At 40.7% G+C, this 19049-nt stretch overlaps 1 pseudogene; it reads left to right on the top strand.

Annotated features, from left to right (window-relative positions):
* The first annotated feature begins 682 nt into the window (after positions 1-682).
* LOC127507480 (E3 ubiquitin-protein ligase TRIM39-like) lies at positions 683-18654 on the top strand (annotated as a pseudogene).
* Positions 18655-19049: the final 395 nt, after the last annotated feature.

Genomic DNA, 19049 nt, shown 5'->3' with positions numbered 1-19049 from the left:
TGTTGATGAAGGGTAAGCCTTACTGACATGGCTGTGGAGGCTGAAAAACACTGGCTATAAAATAAATTATAATTACACAAATACTCACACCAGGCTAGCTTATATACATGTTATTAGGGCACAGATGTTTATTTCAGGCATTGTTGTTAACACTCTGCTGTCACCGAATGGCAAAAAGGCATAGTACAGGCTACTAACCAAAATATTCAATTAAATCGAAAACCTCACGAATGAAATAAAAAATAAATAAATAAAAGATAAAGACATCAAATAGTAATAATCTGTACTAGCCTAGACGAGCATGGGTTATTCGCTGATTGTTCGCTGTGTTTGTAATCAATCAGGCACTGTAACCAATCGAGCACTAATATTTTCAGTTCCATTCGTCTGCGCGTTGTCTCAAGGCCACGCCCACAACAGGGGAAATATCATGAATATTCACGTATACTCCACCCACTGGAACAGGTTTTCACAGGAACAGAATATTACACAACACCGGCTTTTAGGAACTGTTCCATTTTCATGACTGTGGGGAGGGGCTATGACACCACTGCAGCTGAAATAAGAATTCGGGTGAAACTAAAACTAAAACATGAACTGGAAGCTTCTTCAAACAACTTTATTCAGACACACGGAAAATAGTGATCACATCTGACATTCACTCAAAGGTAATTGATGGAAATGTAAGAGCTTGTTCAACAGTTATAAACTGAAATATTATTAGATTGTATTGTTAATGAGTATGTCATTCAGCTGGCTGTAAGGTTTGATTTCTGCTGTCATGTATCATGTCCAGTTTGGTTTGGAATGCGTCTCAGACCACCTCCTGACGTGGTTTGAATGATCGGATTTAAATCCGTCTCGAAAGCGTTTCTGAGGGCATTTACAAATTGTCTTTTCACGATCGGAAAGATCCTTGCTCTATGATCAGTTTTATATACAAACAGGTGTCCCCAGGAGAGATAATACTTTTTTTCAGAATTTTTTTCTCCGACAGGAGTCAGGACAGAAAATAATATCTTTGATTTTGATACAAACAGTGGTTGCTACTGATAATAAATTATATTAGCAGGCTCACTGTATTATTTCAACTCCAAACATAAAATAATCTTAATATTGTAACCTTTATGGGTGTTTGAATGATATAAAAGATGAACAAGGATATGAACATGAATTTATTTGAATTTCAGGTTTTTGAAGGAGAAATGCACAAGTTACCCCACAATTTAGACCATTTTTTAAGACCGAATTATAAGAATTTAGCTGCTGAAGTGCTGTCATACTGTACCTGTGGTTGCGTTGCCTAGACTTGTTAGTGAAAGAACAGAATTGGAAAGCACCACAAGAGTGCACACAGTCCATGCTGTGGATGTCAAAAGCAGCAGACAGATACAATGAAATATGTGTGATTTACATGGCACTTGGGAAATAAATATTTTGTCAGAATATTCAGCTACTTTTGAAGTGCCGTCAGTGGAGAAATACTAGAGTTGACCTTAGTATTATCAAAATTACTCTCTTCAGCAATGTAGATGAAATGTTGTCATTGTTTTGTCAGCCATGGCATCCTCCAGCGGTCCAGCACTAAATGAGGAGCTCCTCTGCTCCGTCTGTCTGGAAGTGTTCACTGATCCAGTCACCACTCCATGTGGACACAACTTTTGCATTACCTGCCTGAGAAAGTGCTGGACGCACACACAGACCTGCTTCTGTCCATTCTGTAAAGAAAAATTCAGCAAAATACCTGATCTCAAGATTAATACAACACTCAGAGAGGTTGTGCAACACTTTAAAGAGAAGATTAATCTAGGAGAATCTGAAGTGTTCTGTGACTTCTGTGATGAACGAAAGCAGAAAGCTGTGAAGACCTGCCTGATGTGTCAAAGCTCTTACTGTGACACTCATCTGGAGCCTCATCGCAGAGTCCCGCGTCTAAAGAAACACACACTGATCAACGCTGTGGAAAATCTGGAGGATTATATTTGCCAGAAACATGAGAGACCTCTGGAGCTGTTCTGCAGAGATGATCAGACGTGTGTGTGTCTGTCCTGCACTGAAGGAGACCACAAGACTCACAACACTGTTCCTATAGTGGAGGAGAGTCGAGAGAAGAAGGTAAGAGTTACAGACAAAACACTGAAATGCAGTTCCCTTTCGAAAGGGAACTTCTACTCTGCGTTTGCAAACGCTATGGGGAACGTCACGTGACTCGGTGTCTGAAAGCCAACTATCCAATAACTCTAATGCCTATTGGCCGGCGACAGCCTATGACGTCATACGGCGCGACCCGGAAGTATAAAAGGCGCGCCTGGGGAAGCAGTCATTATCCATCGTCTTTCGGGACTGTCTGTGTCTTGCCACTGTCGTGTATAACTCTGCTATACTTGTGAGTAAATCTTAATCTAGTACGATTATGTCTGAGGACAAACAGAAACGTTTTTAGGAAGTGTGCGGATCCATGCCCGAGATTTTTGACTCAGGAGGATCCGCACACCCTATGTGTACACTGTCTGGGAGAAGAACACGCACGGGCAGTGCTTGAGGGTGCTGTCTGTGAGAGTTGTGAGTGTTTTCCCATGAGAACGCTCCGTTCCCGCCTGGCCCTCTTCTCAAGGGAAGAGGCGTCAACATCTGCGCCTGGTGGGTCCGGCCCTGCTCGTGCCGAGGCAGAGCGGCGGCTGCACTCATGGGGCTTGCAGGTGGAGCTCGCTGTCAAGTTTGAGAGAGGTGTCACAGTCTCTCAACCTCTGGCGGCGGCTGGCGGGGATGAGCTCCTGGATGACGATGATGTCTTATCTCTGACATCATCGGATCCAGGAGCGAGTGTTCTTCTGGCTGCTAGCCCCCGTGAGCAGGAGATGGCAATGGAGGAGGAAGAAGTTGCGACTTCTTTCTCCAAGCCTCCTTGCCCAGCATATGCCGAGTTATTGGAGGTTGTGGAGCGCGCCGCCGGCAGGCTGCAGCTGCCGTGGGAGCGCGTGAGGAAAGAGCCCGTTCGCGGCAGGTTAGACGAACGGTTTCTTTCTGACCACAACCCCGTAACTCTAGTGAACCTTCCATTCCTTCCTGATCTTCACGTAGAGATCAAGAAGGCATGGAAGAACCCATACTCGGCCAGAATTCATCCACATCAGCGCTGATGTGGAGGGATTAGGCCAGCATGGGTATGTGTCGCTGCCGCCCATTGACGAGATGTTTGCCAACTATCTCGTCACGGGCAGGGCACCGACACTGAAAGCTCCAGTTCTGCCGTCCAGACCCCTTAAACTGACATCTCGTCTGAACGGCAGAGCATATGCTGCTGCAGGTCAGGGTGGCGCGGCTTTGCACAATATGGCGGTGTTGCAAGCCTACCAGGCTGACTTGCTGAAGGACCTGGATCAGGGGCAGGGTTTGTCCCCTGATGCGGTGGCTGAGCAGCGCCGCACCACAGATCTCGCTCTCCGGGCCACCAAGCAGACGGCCGCCTCGATTGGGAGATCGATGGCGGCCATGGTGGCCACGGAGAGGCATCTGTGGCTGAACATGGTGGACATCGGGGAGAAAGAGAAGGGCTCTCTCCTCGATGCCCCGGTTTCGCGTCTTTGCCTCCCTGAACTTTCCGACAACCGTTTCAACGGAGCCGCCGAAAAGTTCAGGGAGGCAAAGACGCGCTCAGCAGCATACAAAAATTGCATACCGCTCAGGTCCGATCCTGGGCCCAGACAGCCGGGAGGCCCTGGCCCGTCTCGAGCCGAGGCTCAGAGGCAGGGCCAGAAGTCTAGTGTCGCCGCTCGAGCGCCTCCTCCACCTCGGAGCAAGTCGCAGAAGCGGCGGGATATGAGGAAGAGGAAGATGGACTTAAGGGAGGTGATGGATCACCAGCGCCAGCAACGCTGCTGATCGATCCCCTCTCTTGGCGAAGGTAATTCTACATCTGCCTTCGCCCCTCTTCCTCGGCCTCCCGGGTTTTTTTTAAATCACTGTGCATGTTCAGGACGACACCTTTGAACAGTCAGGCTGATGGCTGGGCCCATGATGAAATTTTTCTGAAGGCCCGCCTTCTGGCTTGATAGTGAAAGGGTTCTTTGGGCTTCTAGAACCATGGATTTCATCCTTCCCATTTCAAATAAGTGAAGGAGGAGTCTTTGGTCTTCGAGCCACAGGAAGGTAAGACAAGGTCTGATTTAATTATTTAAATGTTTGACCTTGTGTTGTTCCTGTATTATTTCCTGAACATGTAACAGTAAAATGTGAACTATTTAGGGTTTTTTTGGGCAGAACTGGAGTGTTGAGACTGACTGAGCAGGCCACAAAATGGCTGCCGCTTAGTTTTTTCTATATATATGAGTAGCCTCTCGGCTATTTTTCAGCATAGTTTGAGTTGGCACTCATTACTTCAGTTTATATGTCTACGGCGGCCCTAACCGGCCGCCTGACATTTTAGCTTTGAGCTTCGCTTTATTTCTCTCATCATGAGACTTGGAAGTGAAGCTCAGGCTTTGTTATTATCACTTTCTAGAACTTTCATGCTAAAGGAAATGATTTTCTTCTGAGCCACTTGATGTTTTGTATTTATCAAGTTTGAGTTGACGTTGCTAGTTTTTAGCTCCTGTCCTCTAGGGCTTAGATCAGATCTGAGAATCTGGACAGAGAGTGTTTTTCCTTTCAAAGACAGCATGTATATCAAAGTTTGTGTTACTTTGAGTTCTAGACTTTTGCCCTACATTTGTATGTGAGCTTATTTATGCTGCCACAGGTTAGCACCTGCTCTCATAATAGCAGGCCCTTTTGCTGTAAAGTGGCCTCTATTTGAGTATATGGTGACTTATATTCCCCAGTTAAGAGGTTTTTTGTGTCACTGAGTGCATCACCCGTTGGATTGCATACTCGGGGTAGTTAGAGCCACTTTTTTGAGGAAAGTTAGTATCTAGTAGCTCCCTTTTTGGTGATCTTGTTAACAGCTATATTGCATATAACTCGGATTGTAGGCCTTATGATATTCAGCCTCCTTCTAGTTAGCAGTTGTTTTTACAATGCTGTTTAACTGATCATAATATGCTCACATATTCTCACAGATTTACGCTGCCAACAGGCCCTGCCACGTGTCTGTTTGAGGTAGTAGGCTTGTATTAGCCTCCCTTAGACCATGTTGGTTTTGTTTGGTTCCCTTTAGTCACAAATATTTAGGGTACATTGCCTGTTGGAATGTGTAGCCTAGCGCAGGTCACAGTTAGCTTCCCATAGCTATTTGGGTTAGAACTGGTTCCCTGTAGCTTGGTTCCCTTATACTGATGCCACGTGTTTACTAAGGCAGGCCTACTTCGGCCTCCGGTGTAATATGTGGAGTTCAGTCATGTACTCCTCTCGCTGTGAGAGTAACAAGGTGCTTTTACCGAGTATTCCCAGTGGCTAGCCCCTCAGGTTGATTATGGTAGTGAAACCTTACGGAAGGTTGGTTTAACCTACATCTGCCTCCCTGAGTCTGATTCTAATCTAGTTGAGCTAAGAGCCACGTAGCGCCTAGGGTGGATCTTTTGTGCTCCTGGAAACGGCCACGAGACTTACGCCGTGTGTATTAGAGGTTGCTAGGCCTATGGGCCACCTTTTTTGAACACACTGGAGTATGTTTGGGTGTATTTCTCTTTGAGAATTATCTGTATACACTTTCGTTGGCCAGAGGCCTAAGTGATAAATCCAACCTCCTTTTTGTCTGGTTGTTTATCGTCCTTGGGGCCTAAACACTGCCACGAGCTGATGCCACGTGTCTGTTGAGGTTATAGGCCCTCCAGGCCTTCCTTAATACGTGTTGGCGTACGCTGCACTCCTCTTGCTTTAAAGAGTAAAAGGTGCTTTTTACTGAGTGCACTGCTCATTGGATTGTGTTAGGTGGATTGTCATGCGGGCACTTTGCAGCCTCTTATGCTGCCATTGAAGTCGTCTGTCTACCCCAGAAAAACAAGACAGGTGTTCAGGGTGGCCCTTAAAACCAGGCCACTTTCTGTATAAGACTTCTGTTTCCACATAACTACTATCATGCTGTAGGCCCCTCCTCGACCTCCATGAGTATGTGCCCATTGCATGGTCTACCTGTTAGGTGAGCTTCGTACTTCCCTTTTAGGGTTACGTTTGTAATAGTGCTTAGCTCCCTAAGCTGATCATAGTGGTAGGCCTTAATTAGGCCTCCTTCTAAGATTCAGCCTCAGGCTGGTTTGTGCTCCCCTGGATCAGGGTTCTCTAGCGCACAGCCTCCTCAGTGCATTAATTAAGCACTGAGTAGATCCTAGGATGAGTGGATTGTACTCCTCTCAATACGAGGGTTCATAGCACTTAGCTGAGTTCTGCTCTCCAGGATGCCCGTCTCTACGGTGGGTTTGAGTTTGTTTCTGCCTCTTTGCAGTCACTCTTACTTACTATCTTCTATGAAGAATGCGTTTTAGAGGCTCTGTATTCAGACAGGATTGGCCAAGACTAAGTTTGTCTCGTGACAGACCAGGTCGGCCTCCCTGGTGGTATTGGGGGTGACTTCGTTCCCCTCCAGTGACTGGCCGAGGTTCCCTTCGGTTCCTTGGCCACATTCCCTTAAAGGGATCGCTTTCTCTTCGGAAAAGCTGGTTCCAGACGCCTTAGCAGCTTCTGTAGGACCTCTGAGAAAGGCCTTCTTGAAGTTCAGCTTGGGCTTTTAGCCAAAGGGAATGCTGTCACTGACAGCCTGGTGTGACCCGAGGGGGAGTTGCCAAGCACTTCTCTAACTGCTCTGGAGCCTTAGTCTCAGCCATATTTCTTGGCAGGCACTCTCCTCAAGCATGGCGGCGTGGGTATATCGTTCCCCATAGCGTTTGCAAACGCAGAGTAGAAGTTCCCTTTCGAAAGGGAACGTCTCAGGTTACGTATGTAACCATGGTTCCCTGAGAACAGGGAACGAGACTCTGCGTTTCCTTGCCAAGCTTCGGGCTGCCTGCTGAACAGTCCCTCAAGACGACGGATAATGACTGCTTCCCCAGGCGCGCCTTTTATACTTCCGGGTCGCGCCGTATGACGTCATAGGCTGTCGCCGGCCAAGAGGCATTGGAGTTATTGGATAGTTGGCTTTCAGACACCGAGTCACGTGACGTTCCCCATAGCGTTTGCAAACGCAGAGTCTCGTTCCCTGTTCTCAGGGAACCATGGTTACATACGTAACCTGAGACGTTTTCTTTCCTATTTGTTGATGTTGGTGCAGGTCATATTGAAGGACTTGTCCCTTTTTTCAGCCAGTTTGATTGGACAAACACTTGTGTAGTGCAAGATGAGTCATTAAAATGTATTTTGCAGAAAAGAAAGATCTTACATGTGTATATATGCCAAAAGTTAATTTTGTCAACTTTCAAGAGTACACACAAGTATGTTACACTCTAAGCTGAGAGACATGAACAAAAAAACAAACAAAAAAACACCAAACTAAATTTTTAAGTCATGAGGACCTTAAATCATTTTCAGAATCATTATTCAAATGACATTTTTTCATAATATGGAAGCTATCTGTGTTTTTCTCTGTATATGTAGAATCAGCTGGTTCAGACACAGACAGATGTGGAGCAAATGATCCAGGACAGAATAAAGAAGATTCAAGAGATCCAGCACTCAGTAGAGCTGAGAAAAGTGAGTGGAAGTTAAAATAATGCAAAATAAATAATGCATTATAATATTGCTTAATAGGTTCTGAACACTGGTGTAACTTTGCTTTAAAAAGTGGGTGGAACAGGAGTGTGTGTGTGTGTGTGGGGGGGGGGGGGGGGGGGGTGCTATATGAGATATGTACAAAATTAATGTTCAATTTCAATTGTACATTCAGTTGGTAACACTGACAACAAGGTTCATTAGTTAACATTAGTTAACTACATTAGTTAACATGAACTAATAATGAACTGCACTTAGCATTTATTAATCTTTGTTAATGTTAATTTCAACATTTACTAATACATTAATAAAATCTTGTTAACATTAGTTAATGCACTGTGAAGTAGCATGAACAAACAATGAACAACTGTATTTTCATTAACTAACATTAATGAAGATTAGTAAATACAGTAACAAATGTATAGCTCATGGTTAGTTCATGTTAGTTAAAGGTGCAATATGTAAGATTTTTGCAATAAAATATCCAAAAACCACTAGGCCAGTGTTATATATTTTGTTCACTTGAGTACTTACAATATCCCAAATGTTTCCAACTATTTGTAAATCGTGAGAAAATTGCAATTTAAACCAAGGCTCCGGGACGTGTGAGGAGTCGCCTGTCAATTGCTTCATACCCGCGTTACCCTCGGTTTCCGGTTTTATTTTGTAAAAACCATAGAAACACCAAAGACGCTTTAATATATTACATGTTTTAATAGACAAGGGAACAACTGTTTGGTTACGTTTATAGACAGAAAACTAATTATTGTTATATAGCTCAACACATTTAGTCTTATTGTTTAAATCTAATTTTCTTGATTTTTTGCGAGTACCATGCTTTACCCTGCCTCAGAGAAAAACACTATTTTGTGAAGTAGCTAACATAGCATAATCAGATGCAGCTTTATTTTTAGTAACAGTAATACAGCATTTTCTCCATCATACGTTTTAAAATGAATTGCATGCCATTTATCAACACAAGCCAACCAGCATTTAATATGATATTCTAAAATCGATCTATCTTACTGCAGTGTGCAACAGTGTCTCACATCAGCCAGCGAGCGAATGCACAGAGTAACGTTGTAACATTTTCTTTTTGAATTCAAGTTTTTATTGCTTTTTGAAGGTGAAAGGTTAACGAAAGTACAACATCACAATAATAATAATAATAATAATACAGGGTTCCAGATTTCTACAGGCACAGTTGGAACATTAAAGAAAGCACAATACAAGACATTTCACCAAGTGTCAATCTATTCATTTTGAGTCGTTACTGTAATATATGTCCAGAACTCTTCCCAAGGAAATAACCCATCCTCTTTGACACCATTTACTCTATTGAGCATAGATTCGTAAGAAGCAATTTCTATCATTGCACTAGCCCAATCTTTCAGTTCTGGGGCTTTCACTGTCTTCCAGTGTCTCAGAATAATCCTGCTAGCCACTGTAATACATACCATAATAACAGAAAGGATACACTTAGAAACATTTGGTAATTGAGACTTGTCACCCAGTAAACACAGTTGAGGTGTTAGAGATATTGTGGAGCCATACCAGCAACTTATGACATCTATAACTTGTTTCCAGAATGGTTTAACTAAGCTACACTCCCAGATACAATGTAAAAAGGTACCTGTTTCCAACTGGCACTTCCAACACAAATTGTCCTTTATCAATTTCATCCTGTAAAGTCTTACCGGAGTGTGGTAGTATCTATGAAGAATCTTATATTGAGTGAACTTACCCCTTACTTCTTTTATATATTTACCACACCCCACCAAAATCCTGGACCATTTTTCTGAGTCAATTTCTTCACCAATATCTCTCTGCCAAATGGTCCTTAAATTTCCCAAGTCACTACTCCTAAAGGAGTTTACCATTTTATATAAATGTGAAGATTTATGAAATTCTTGTGTTTTTTTTAAATAACTTGAGATAGGATTGTCAATCTTGGGGCCAACTTTAGACAATATACAATTACGTAACTGTAAAAACTTCCAGAAGTTTTCTTTTCTTACAAGATTATAACTCTTAATTAAATTTTCATAAGACCTTAACACCCCATTCTCATACAAGTCTTCAATTGTACTTATACCTTGCTGGTGCCAATACTTCCAATAAATCATCTTTTTACCAATACGGATTGCTGGGTTATGCCATAATGAAGAGTATTTCTGTAAATGGTGAGATAATTTGAATATTTTATGAATTCTAACCCAAACATCTCTAGTATGAATAAGAACAGGATTTGTAGTATTAAAAGTAGACTGTGAGAATACTTCAATGGGAGTAAAGGGTGCACAAATTTTATATTCAACATTCATCCAGTCAGTTTTATCCTTTTCCTGATTCCAATATTTAGCTATTTTTGTCAGAATAAAAAGCAAATGATATAGTCTGCAATCTGGAAAACCCAACCCCCCTTTTTCTTTAGGGGCAATCAGCTTATTTAGATTGATCCTTGCCCTTTTCCCATCCCAAAGAAAATGTTTAATTACGTTATCGAATTGCTTGAAAAATGTAGATGGTATTTTAATCGGAAGCATCATTAATATATGATTAAGCTGGGGGGCTATAACCATTTTAATAATACTAATTTTTCCCCATAAAGTAAGTTTGATTTTTCCCCACTTCTCCAAGTTAGTTCTGAACTTCTGTAATAATGGGTGTAAATTGAGTGTTATTATTTCCTCCATGTCCTGGGACAGTTTTATTCCTAAATATTTCATTCCCTTAGGGACCCATTTAAATTTAAACTTTTCTACCATAACTGGTAAACATGAATTGGAAAGGGGGGTAGCTTCAGACTTATTCCAATTAACTGTATAACCAGACAATTTTGAGAAGGATTGAATAACTTCCAATAGATGTGGTAGAGAGGTCAGTTATAACTGCTAAAATGTCGTCTGCATATAGCAATAACTTATGTTCTTTGTCTCCTGCTTTCACTCCCCTAATCCCAGAGTGTGCTCGAATGATAATTGCCAGTATTTCCAAAAAAAAAAAAATAAACAAAAGTGGGCTTAAAGAACACCCCTGACGTGTCCCTCTTGAGAGGTTAAAAAAGGGGGATACTGCTCCATTTGTTATCACGGTGGCCTTTGGTTCTTTGTATAATATTTGAATATAAAATTTTGCCCAAAGCCAAAATGTGACAAGGTAGAGAATAAAAATTGCCACTCTACCTTGTCAAAAGCTTTCTCCGCATCAAGAGAAATAGCTGTTATTGGAGTATTTTTGGATTGACACGACCAGACCAGGTAAACACAATCTTACATTGTCGGAAGAAGCTCTGTTGTTCATGAATCCCACTTGATTAGGATGAATAATGTTTGGTAGCACCTTTTGCAGACGATTGGCTAGGATTTTTGTCAAAATTTTCAGATTAACATTTAATAAACTAATAGGTCTAAAATTTGAGGGGTCTGTAACATCTTTACCTTTTTTTGGGATTACAGAAATAAAAGCCTCATTAAATGTTGGGGGTGCTCGCAGTTTCCTGAACATTTCTTGGTATACCTCATTAAGTATTGGAGCTATCACCTCTGCAAATTCCTTATAGTACTCCACAGGCAAGCCATCGGCACCCGGTGATTTTCCATTTTTCATTGATGAAATTACTTCTTTTATCTCATTTACTGAAATAGGGGATTCCATCTCCACCACCTGATCTGGCTGTAAGCTCGGCACTTCAACATTTGAGAGAAAATCTTCAATCTCATTTTGAACAGATTTAGTATGTGTTATAGATGTATACAGCTTTTCATAATATTGCTGAAAAACTTTATTTATGTCTTTGGCTGCAAAAATTTGTCTATCTCCTTGTTTAATTACTGATATTGTGTTCAAGGTGTTTTTTTCTCTCAATTGTCTGGCTAACAATTTCCCCGTTTTCTTTTTAAAAATTTGTTTTCAATCTGTACAGTGCATATTCCACCTTTTTGTTATAAATCTCATGCAACTGATATTTTAATCTACAAAGTTCTTGATAAAGCCTGTCCGAAAAAGCAATAATCAACTGTAATTCCTTATTTTTAATTTCCTTTTCCAACTCGTTAATCTTATTTAAATTCTCTCTTTTCTTTTTTTGCAGCCTGAGCGATATGTTTTCCTCTTACATACGCCTTAGTGGCCTCCCAGACTGTTGAAATGTCTTGACTACTCCCTAAATTTATATCAAAAAAGGATTTTAAATCATCTTCTAAAGCTTTTCTGAACAGGGGATCTAACAGTAATGCCGTATTCATTCTCCATCTTCCTCTTTTCTCTGTATCACTGGTTATATTCAGAAGTAGTTCTACTGGTGCATGGTCAGTAATAGTTATTGTCTTTATAACACAGTTTGCTACTTGAGCAGTCAAAAGGGTTGATACTAAGAAAAAGTCAATCCTTGAATACAATTTGTGACTATGGATTGACCTGCCTCCATATGTCTGTAAGACCCAAATCACAACTCAACATATGTATTGCTTCTCTTCCTTTTGACAATAAATGAGTCTGTCGAGAACTTTTATCTAGGATTGGATCCATTACTTCATTAAAATCCCCAGCTAGAATTATTTGGCCCTCAGAATTCCCCAGCATGTGATTAAGCTCATGGAAGAAAGGTGGGTCACTCTTGTTAGGTGCATATATATTGCACAACACCATTTTTGTACCCTCTACAATAGCTTCTAGACACAAAATCCGTCCCTCTGAATCATTCCTTTGTTTTATTAGAACAAAACTTATATTCTTACGAATCAGAATTATCACTCCATTACGTTTACTGGAGTATGAACTGTGAAAAACATGACCTACCCACCCCACTTTAAATTTTTCTGCTTCTTTGCCCTTCATATGAGATTCCTGAATAAACACAATATCTGCTTGATTGTTTTTCAAATATGTCAACACTTTTTTCCTTTTTGCTGGGCTACCACACCCATTAATGTTCCATGAGATAAATTTGACTATTCTCCCAGACATTGTTATCTTATTGTCTATAGTCCTAAGTCTGTGCCCACCTTTAACAATTTATTCTGTATTAATAACTTAGAACTCTGAGACCCCTGCATATGAAAAAAAAGCTGTTAACCTAAACCTTCCAAACTTTTGTTTTTGAAAACTTAACATTTCCAACACTTTGAACTTTGAAATATGTGAACAATAACGAATACAAAAATAAACACAAAAACAAAAAAAAGTAAAAAGTCCAACAACTCCCCATCCCTCTTTTCCAGGCATCCACTTTTCTTCACTATGAAGAATGGGGAAAGAGGGAAAAAACAAAAACAAAAAACCTCCGGTCCGTAGGTTTATCGCAGCTCCTGAGCACGCTGTCTTCTTCGCCGTTTCTAAGCCACTCGGGAGTTATCGTTCAGTATCTGCATTCCCACATAACTGAATTTAAATGTTCATGAAGAACACGGGCCCACCTTAATTTATTACGCCTGCTCCTCAGTGACAGTGTTCATTGATAAATCTGTCAGCTGCCTCCGCGTTTGTGAAGCTCTCGTTCTTCCCGTTCCACTTGAAACGTAGTGTTGCTGGAAAGGTGAGTGAATAGCTCACGTCAAGTTCCTGCAGTCTCCGTTTCGCCGGGGTAAACGTCTTCCTCAGAGCAGAGAGTTCTTTTGACATATCTGGAAACAACAAAAGGCGACAGTCCTCCCAGACAATTCCCCGTTTCCCTTTCACCACGTTGATCACCTTGTCTCTCGCGGACTGCCTTAAGAAGCGGATCAAAACCGGTCTCGGAGGCTGATCAGAATTCAGCATGGGAGTCGGCTGCCGATGCACTCTCTCGATCTCGAACTCTCCGCCTGTGTCTAACTCGAGGCCCTCCTTCAAAATCCTCTGTATGCAAGTCGACAAAGTCCCGTTCGTACCGTAAGTCTCTTTAAGACCCACCAGCCTCACATTATTTCGTCTGCTCTGGTTTTCGAGAGTTTGTACACGGTTCCATAACACATCCACTTGTTTATTTCTGGTACTGCTGTCATTCACCAGCCTCTCCGAAGAATCTTCCAGATGCGCAATACGCTCCTCTGCTTCTTCCAATCTCTCCTGAATAGCCGTGACCGTTGTTTTCAGTTCTGCCGTGGTTTGTTTAATAGTTGAAACATCCGTCGCGACGGTCGAAAGTGTAGAACTCATTTTAGAAACTTCCACCAACAGTTTCTCGAGACTTTCGTTCAAATCTTTAGGACTGCTGGGCGCATCTGAGGTATCGTCCTCAATTTCGTGCACCGGGGCTTTCCGTGTGGTGGGACGGCTTGGAGCTTTAAAATATCTCGACGTAGCCATACCTTTTTATGTTCTTTCTCAGAGTTTTGAATACACTAACTACGGTGAGCATATGATTGTGTAAACTTGTAGGATTATAAGCAATTAGAGTAAATTAGCTCCCGAGTGGCACGAAGATCGCTAACATGCAGCCATCTTGCTCGCTGCCCCACGTGACTCTGGTCACGTTGTAACATTTTCAACACACTCAAATGTATCTAATATGATAAACAGAGCTGCGTTACCTCATACTCATGACCGGAAAAGCGGAAGCAGCGCCGGCGACTGTGGCATAATAAAAGTTCCGCTGCTCACGGCATGTGTTGCGCAATCGCTCCAGCGGCCTCGTTCAGCTCTGGCAACACTCGGTCCTGCTCTGCTTCATACTACAGTAACGTTAATAATCTCATCCATGAACATGATTTCTTCCTGAGTCCTATCACGATTGTTTCCACCGGCTGTTGAGGTGAAGACCACATGTCCCAAATTCCGCGCTCAAACTTGCCGTCATCAAGCTATGCCTTTGTTTTGAATAGGCCTCTAGTGACCTCTAGCGGACAGAAATCCGACATACTGCACCTTTAATACATTAACTAATGTTTAACTAATGAACCTTATTATAAAGTGTTACCATTCAGTTTATTTGATCGACATACAAGTCATGTTATCGTGATAGTCTCATCCTTAAAAGTAAAATCTACTATAATATATCTACAATATATTGTTAGTCCCGAGATTCTTCACGTCAGTGAATAAATACGTAAATCCGCATTAACTTTTCGTGTACCTTAATGTTCTGGTGGTAGAACTTTTGTTAAGCGTGTCAGAGGTTCTGGGTTTTACTCTGCCCTTGTATAGTTTTTTTTCTTCTAGAATATTCTGCTAGTCATCTGGTGTTTCAAAAAGTGGTGGGGACAATTTCGACTCTGGCAAAAAGTGGTGGGGACATGTCCCACCCATCCCATGTGTAGATTACTTCTATGGTTCTGAATTTAATAGATTAAAAAAACTTTTAAGTGTCATGAGGCCAGTAGATGAAGAATTTCTTTTTTTTTAGTAAACTATTCCTTTAATGTGTAAATACACAATAAATTAATCTGTTTCTTTATCTCTTAGAGAAACACAGAGAAAGAGAAATCATCCAGTGTTGAGCTCTTCACCGATCTGATCCGTTCCATTGAGAGATGTCAGTCTGAGCTGCTGAAGATAATGGAGGAACAACAGAAAGCAGCAGAGAAACGGGCTGAAGATATCATTAAAGAGCTGCAGCAGGAAATCACTGAGCTGAAGAGGAGAAACACTAAGCTGGAGCAGCTCTCAAACACTGACGATCATCTCCATGTCATACAGGTCTGTGAACATCTGTCTCATCAGTCATCATGTACAATATTACAGGACAAACACTCTGTTCCCAAATCTAATGAGCTGCTGTAAGCTGCATGGCAAGACATTGTAAGAAAACATGCACCACAACTTAGGCCACGTTCACACAGCAGCAGAATATGGTTGTCAATCCTGTATTTGAGTCCTTAATACGGTTACGTTCACACACAGTACGGTTATTTACGGGAGTGACAACCGCATTCTACAACCGAACTCACACCCGTAAATTTTCAGGACTCACAACCGCGTTCTCAGAAATTCCGCGTTGTGTGAACGGAACACGCCTGGACAACTTGTTGTCCGTCACGTCATACAGTGCGAGAGAACTGCTCTTCTAATGTGTTTTGTGTGTGGTTTCACTTTCGGCAACTTACAGCGACAGAGATATGAGCTGTGCATCATCTTAAGGTGTTAGATCCAGTCACTGTTCTCCACCGGAGAGGCCCCTGTCAGTTTTGATTTTCTTTCCAAATTCAAATGCTGTGTTATGCACGAGACGTCGCAAAGGATGTGTCATGCGAGTGCAAAGGTTAAAGACTCCGGCTAGCGCGTGTTTACATGCTGCTGTTGGTTAATGAAGTTTTGATGGAGGAACTCGTGGTTCAATTAGTCTCGTCATGTCAAAAGTGATAAGACTTTACAGTTTTATGGACGTCACCATCTTTAATATTACGTTGGTCACTGTCGCTATGATTACTAGTAAGAGAATACGGGCTGGACTCTCATTGCATGTTCATACAGACAGTGTTTGAGACGCTACTGTAAGTTGCTGTGTGAACAGGACATTTCGAGACTCAGACCTGTAAGTAAATGCGGTTGTCAATCCCTAAAACGTACAGTGTGAATGTCGCCTTAGAGACAGACACTCTTGAAAGAGTTGGCGAATGTCTTGTACACACAACAGAACGAAACAGTAATGTCAGATTAGAAAAAAAAACGTAGAAAATAATAAGAATAAAATCAGAACATGTTTAATAGTCTTCTCTCTCCTGCTGTAGATGTACTCATCAGTCTGCAGCCATCCACACACCAAGAATTGGACTGAGATCAGGACTGACTCTGATGTGAATGTGAACTCGCTGCTTAGTGCTTTGACACAACTTGAGAAAACTCTAAATAAAAAACTCTGTCAAACTGGTATGTGAATATCAAATACAGTGAAGAGATTCGTATGTGAAGTTCCAAACTTAAACTCATGTCATAACTATATAAAGCGGTATTACTTTAACTGTTGAGAATACCAGAAAATTACATGTAAGGTACATGATGTAACTGTCAATGTACCTGTACAAATACCTGTACAATAACCCATACAGTTCACCAGACGTCTGGCAAAAAAATAAATAAATAAATAAATATATATATATATATATGTTTTTACATAAATATTAATAATTAAAGGTCTAATAAGTAATAAATATTAGAGCTTTAATAAAATTACAAGCTTCACATTTCTGCTTTTAATCTCTGGTATGATTGTCTTTCAGACATTTATTCTAAACATTCTGCATTCTGTTTTACAAACTGAAGGACAAGTCACAATTACTTATACACTGATGCTGATAAACTATAAAGATAACTGTAGATAAACTCTGTTAACTTGGAATATTACTATAAATCACATTATATTGTCATCTGTGTCCACAGGATTGAAGTGTGTACAGAAGTATGCAGGTACAGTGTACATGGATTGACATAAATCTTCTTCAATACTTTTGTTTATAACCTGTTTTATATCTGAAAATCACTGTTTTAAAGTTAATTGATAATGTCTAATCTCTCTCAGTGGATTTGACTCTGGATCCTGATACAGCGAATCCATATCTCATCCTGTCTGATGATGGAAAGCAAGTCAGTGAAGGAGACATTGAACATGACGTCCCAGAAAACCCAAAGAGATTTGATGACACTTTTGTTCTAGCAAAGGAGGGATTCAGTTCAGGGAGATTTTACTATGAGGTGCAGGTGAAGGGAAAAACTGATTGGGCTTTAGGCTTGGCCAGAGAATCCATTAACAGGAAGGGAGACATTAACCCAGGTCCTGAGGGTGGACTCTGGTCTATGTTATTGCTTAATAATAATCAGTGTATATTTTGTGATAATCCACCGGTCACTTTTTTTCTGAGAGAGACACCTGAGAAGGTGGGTGTGTTTGTGGATTATGAGGAGGGTGTGGTCTCTTTTATGAGTCCAGCTCTCATATCTACTCTTACACTGGTCAGACTTTCACTGACAAACTCTATCCTTTATTTAACCCAGATGTTAGTGATGAAGGTGAAAATTCTAACCCACTGATCATCACATCTGTCAGTTAAAATGTACAAAAAATGCTGAAATCTGATCATTTTAATTATGGATGTGCTGTATTAATGGATTAGAATATGTAAAAAAAAAAAAAATGCACTAACAACAATTAAGTAGATTTTACTTACAAAAAAATCTGATAAAATGTGTATAAGTGCAAAAAAGAATTGTATTCCGGCCCTGAAAAAAAAAAAAAAAACAGTCACTGAGAAAATATTAACTATATTATAATGAAATGTTTGTGAGCGATATGTTGTTTGAAAAAGTATTTTGTCATGGCAACATTTGAATAACCAATTTGTGAGTGAGTTCTTCTAATCAACACAATTATTTGTTTGCTTTTGTCTTTGATTTTGCTTTTCAAATCTGCTATGATGAAATTTTACATAGTATGATTTTATATGAAATGGAGAAATTCTACATAATATATTAAATTTACAAAATTTCCAGAATGTTCTACATGTTACTTCTAGTTTTTTTTTTTTAATGTGTGAAGTCATTTCCTCTCCAGCTGTTAACATGGAATTATTTGTAAAATTTTGTGTTTTCTTGGTTTATATTGGAATAACTATAGCATCTGAATAAAGACAAATGTTAAATTCTATACTGGTTCTGTAGCAGATATTGCTCAAATAAAGAAGACTAAAATGAAACAAGTAAACTAAATGGCTTGCTAATAAATTTGTGACTAATTTGGAGAATGATTTAAGTCAGAGATGGTCTTATTATTGGGAGATATGAGGGTGCATGGCTTTACTAAAAAGAATAATGGCTAACTTGGATCACGTGTGCCTCGATATTGATAACCAAACACATTACAGCCTTGTTGTAGTTGTACAGAGTTGTGCGACAGTCAATCACTGTTGCGGATACCATAGAAATGAATGAGACATGCTGTAAACTACCTATCACGGAATTGTCCATGACTTCTCTTATAAAACAGCATTTTTTTCTGGTGCAAACTATAAAAATAGATTAATCCAAAATGAATTTTTAAAAGCAAACATGTTGAAGTTTAGCTGATGGGTTGTCGATTCATTAAATGCTATTTCGATTCAACATCTTGTCAGACCGCCTCCGCAGAAGAAGATCAACACCTACTTCTACATCATTGCTTCTTTAGCCCCGCCCACCAATTCATGCATATCATAATAGCAAATATGAGAGAGATGCAAACGTACTCGGTTACGAACGTAACCTCGGTTCCCTGAGATACGGAACGAGTACTGCGTATGGAGACCTTCCCCCATACGCAGTATGAGTGAAGTATTGAAAGGGAATGTACTCAGTTATGAACGTAACCTCGGTTCCCTGAGATACGGAACGAGTACTGCGTATGGGGGAAGGTCTCCATACGCAGTACAAATAAGTATCGAAAGGGAACACAGTATTACTCCAGCAACAAAACAACAGATGCCTCTGAGGATTACAATATGCAGTGCCTCTCTTTGCAGTGC

Source organism: Ctenopharyngodon idella, chromosome 24 (assembly GCF_019924925.1).
Source record: "Ctenopharyngodon idella isolate HZGC_01 chromosome 24, HZGC01, whole genome shotgun sequence".
NCBI classification, from domain to species: Eukaryota; Metazoa; Chordata; class Actinopteri; order Cypriniformes; family Xenocyprididae; genus Ctenopharyngodon; species Ctenopharyngodon idella.
The sequence above is the reverse complement of the archived record's forward strand: the minus strand, read 5'-3'. Positions and strand labels throughout refer to the sequence as shown.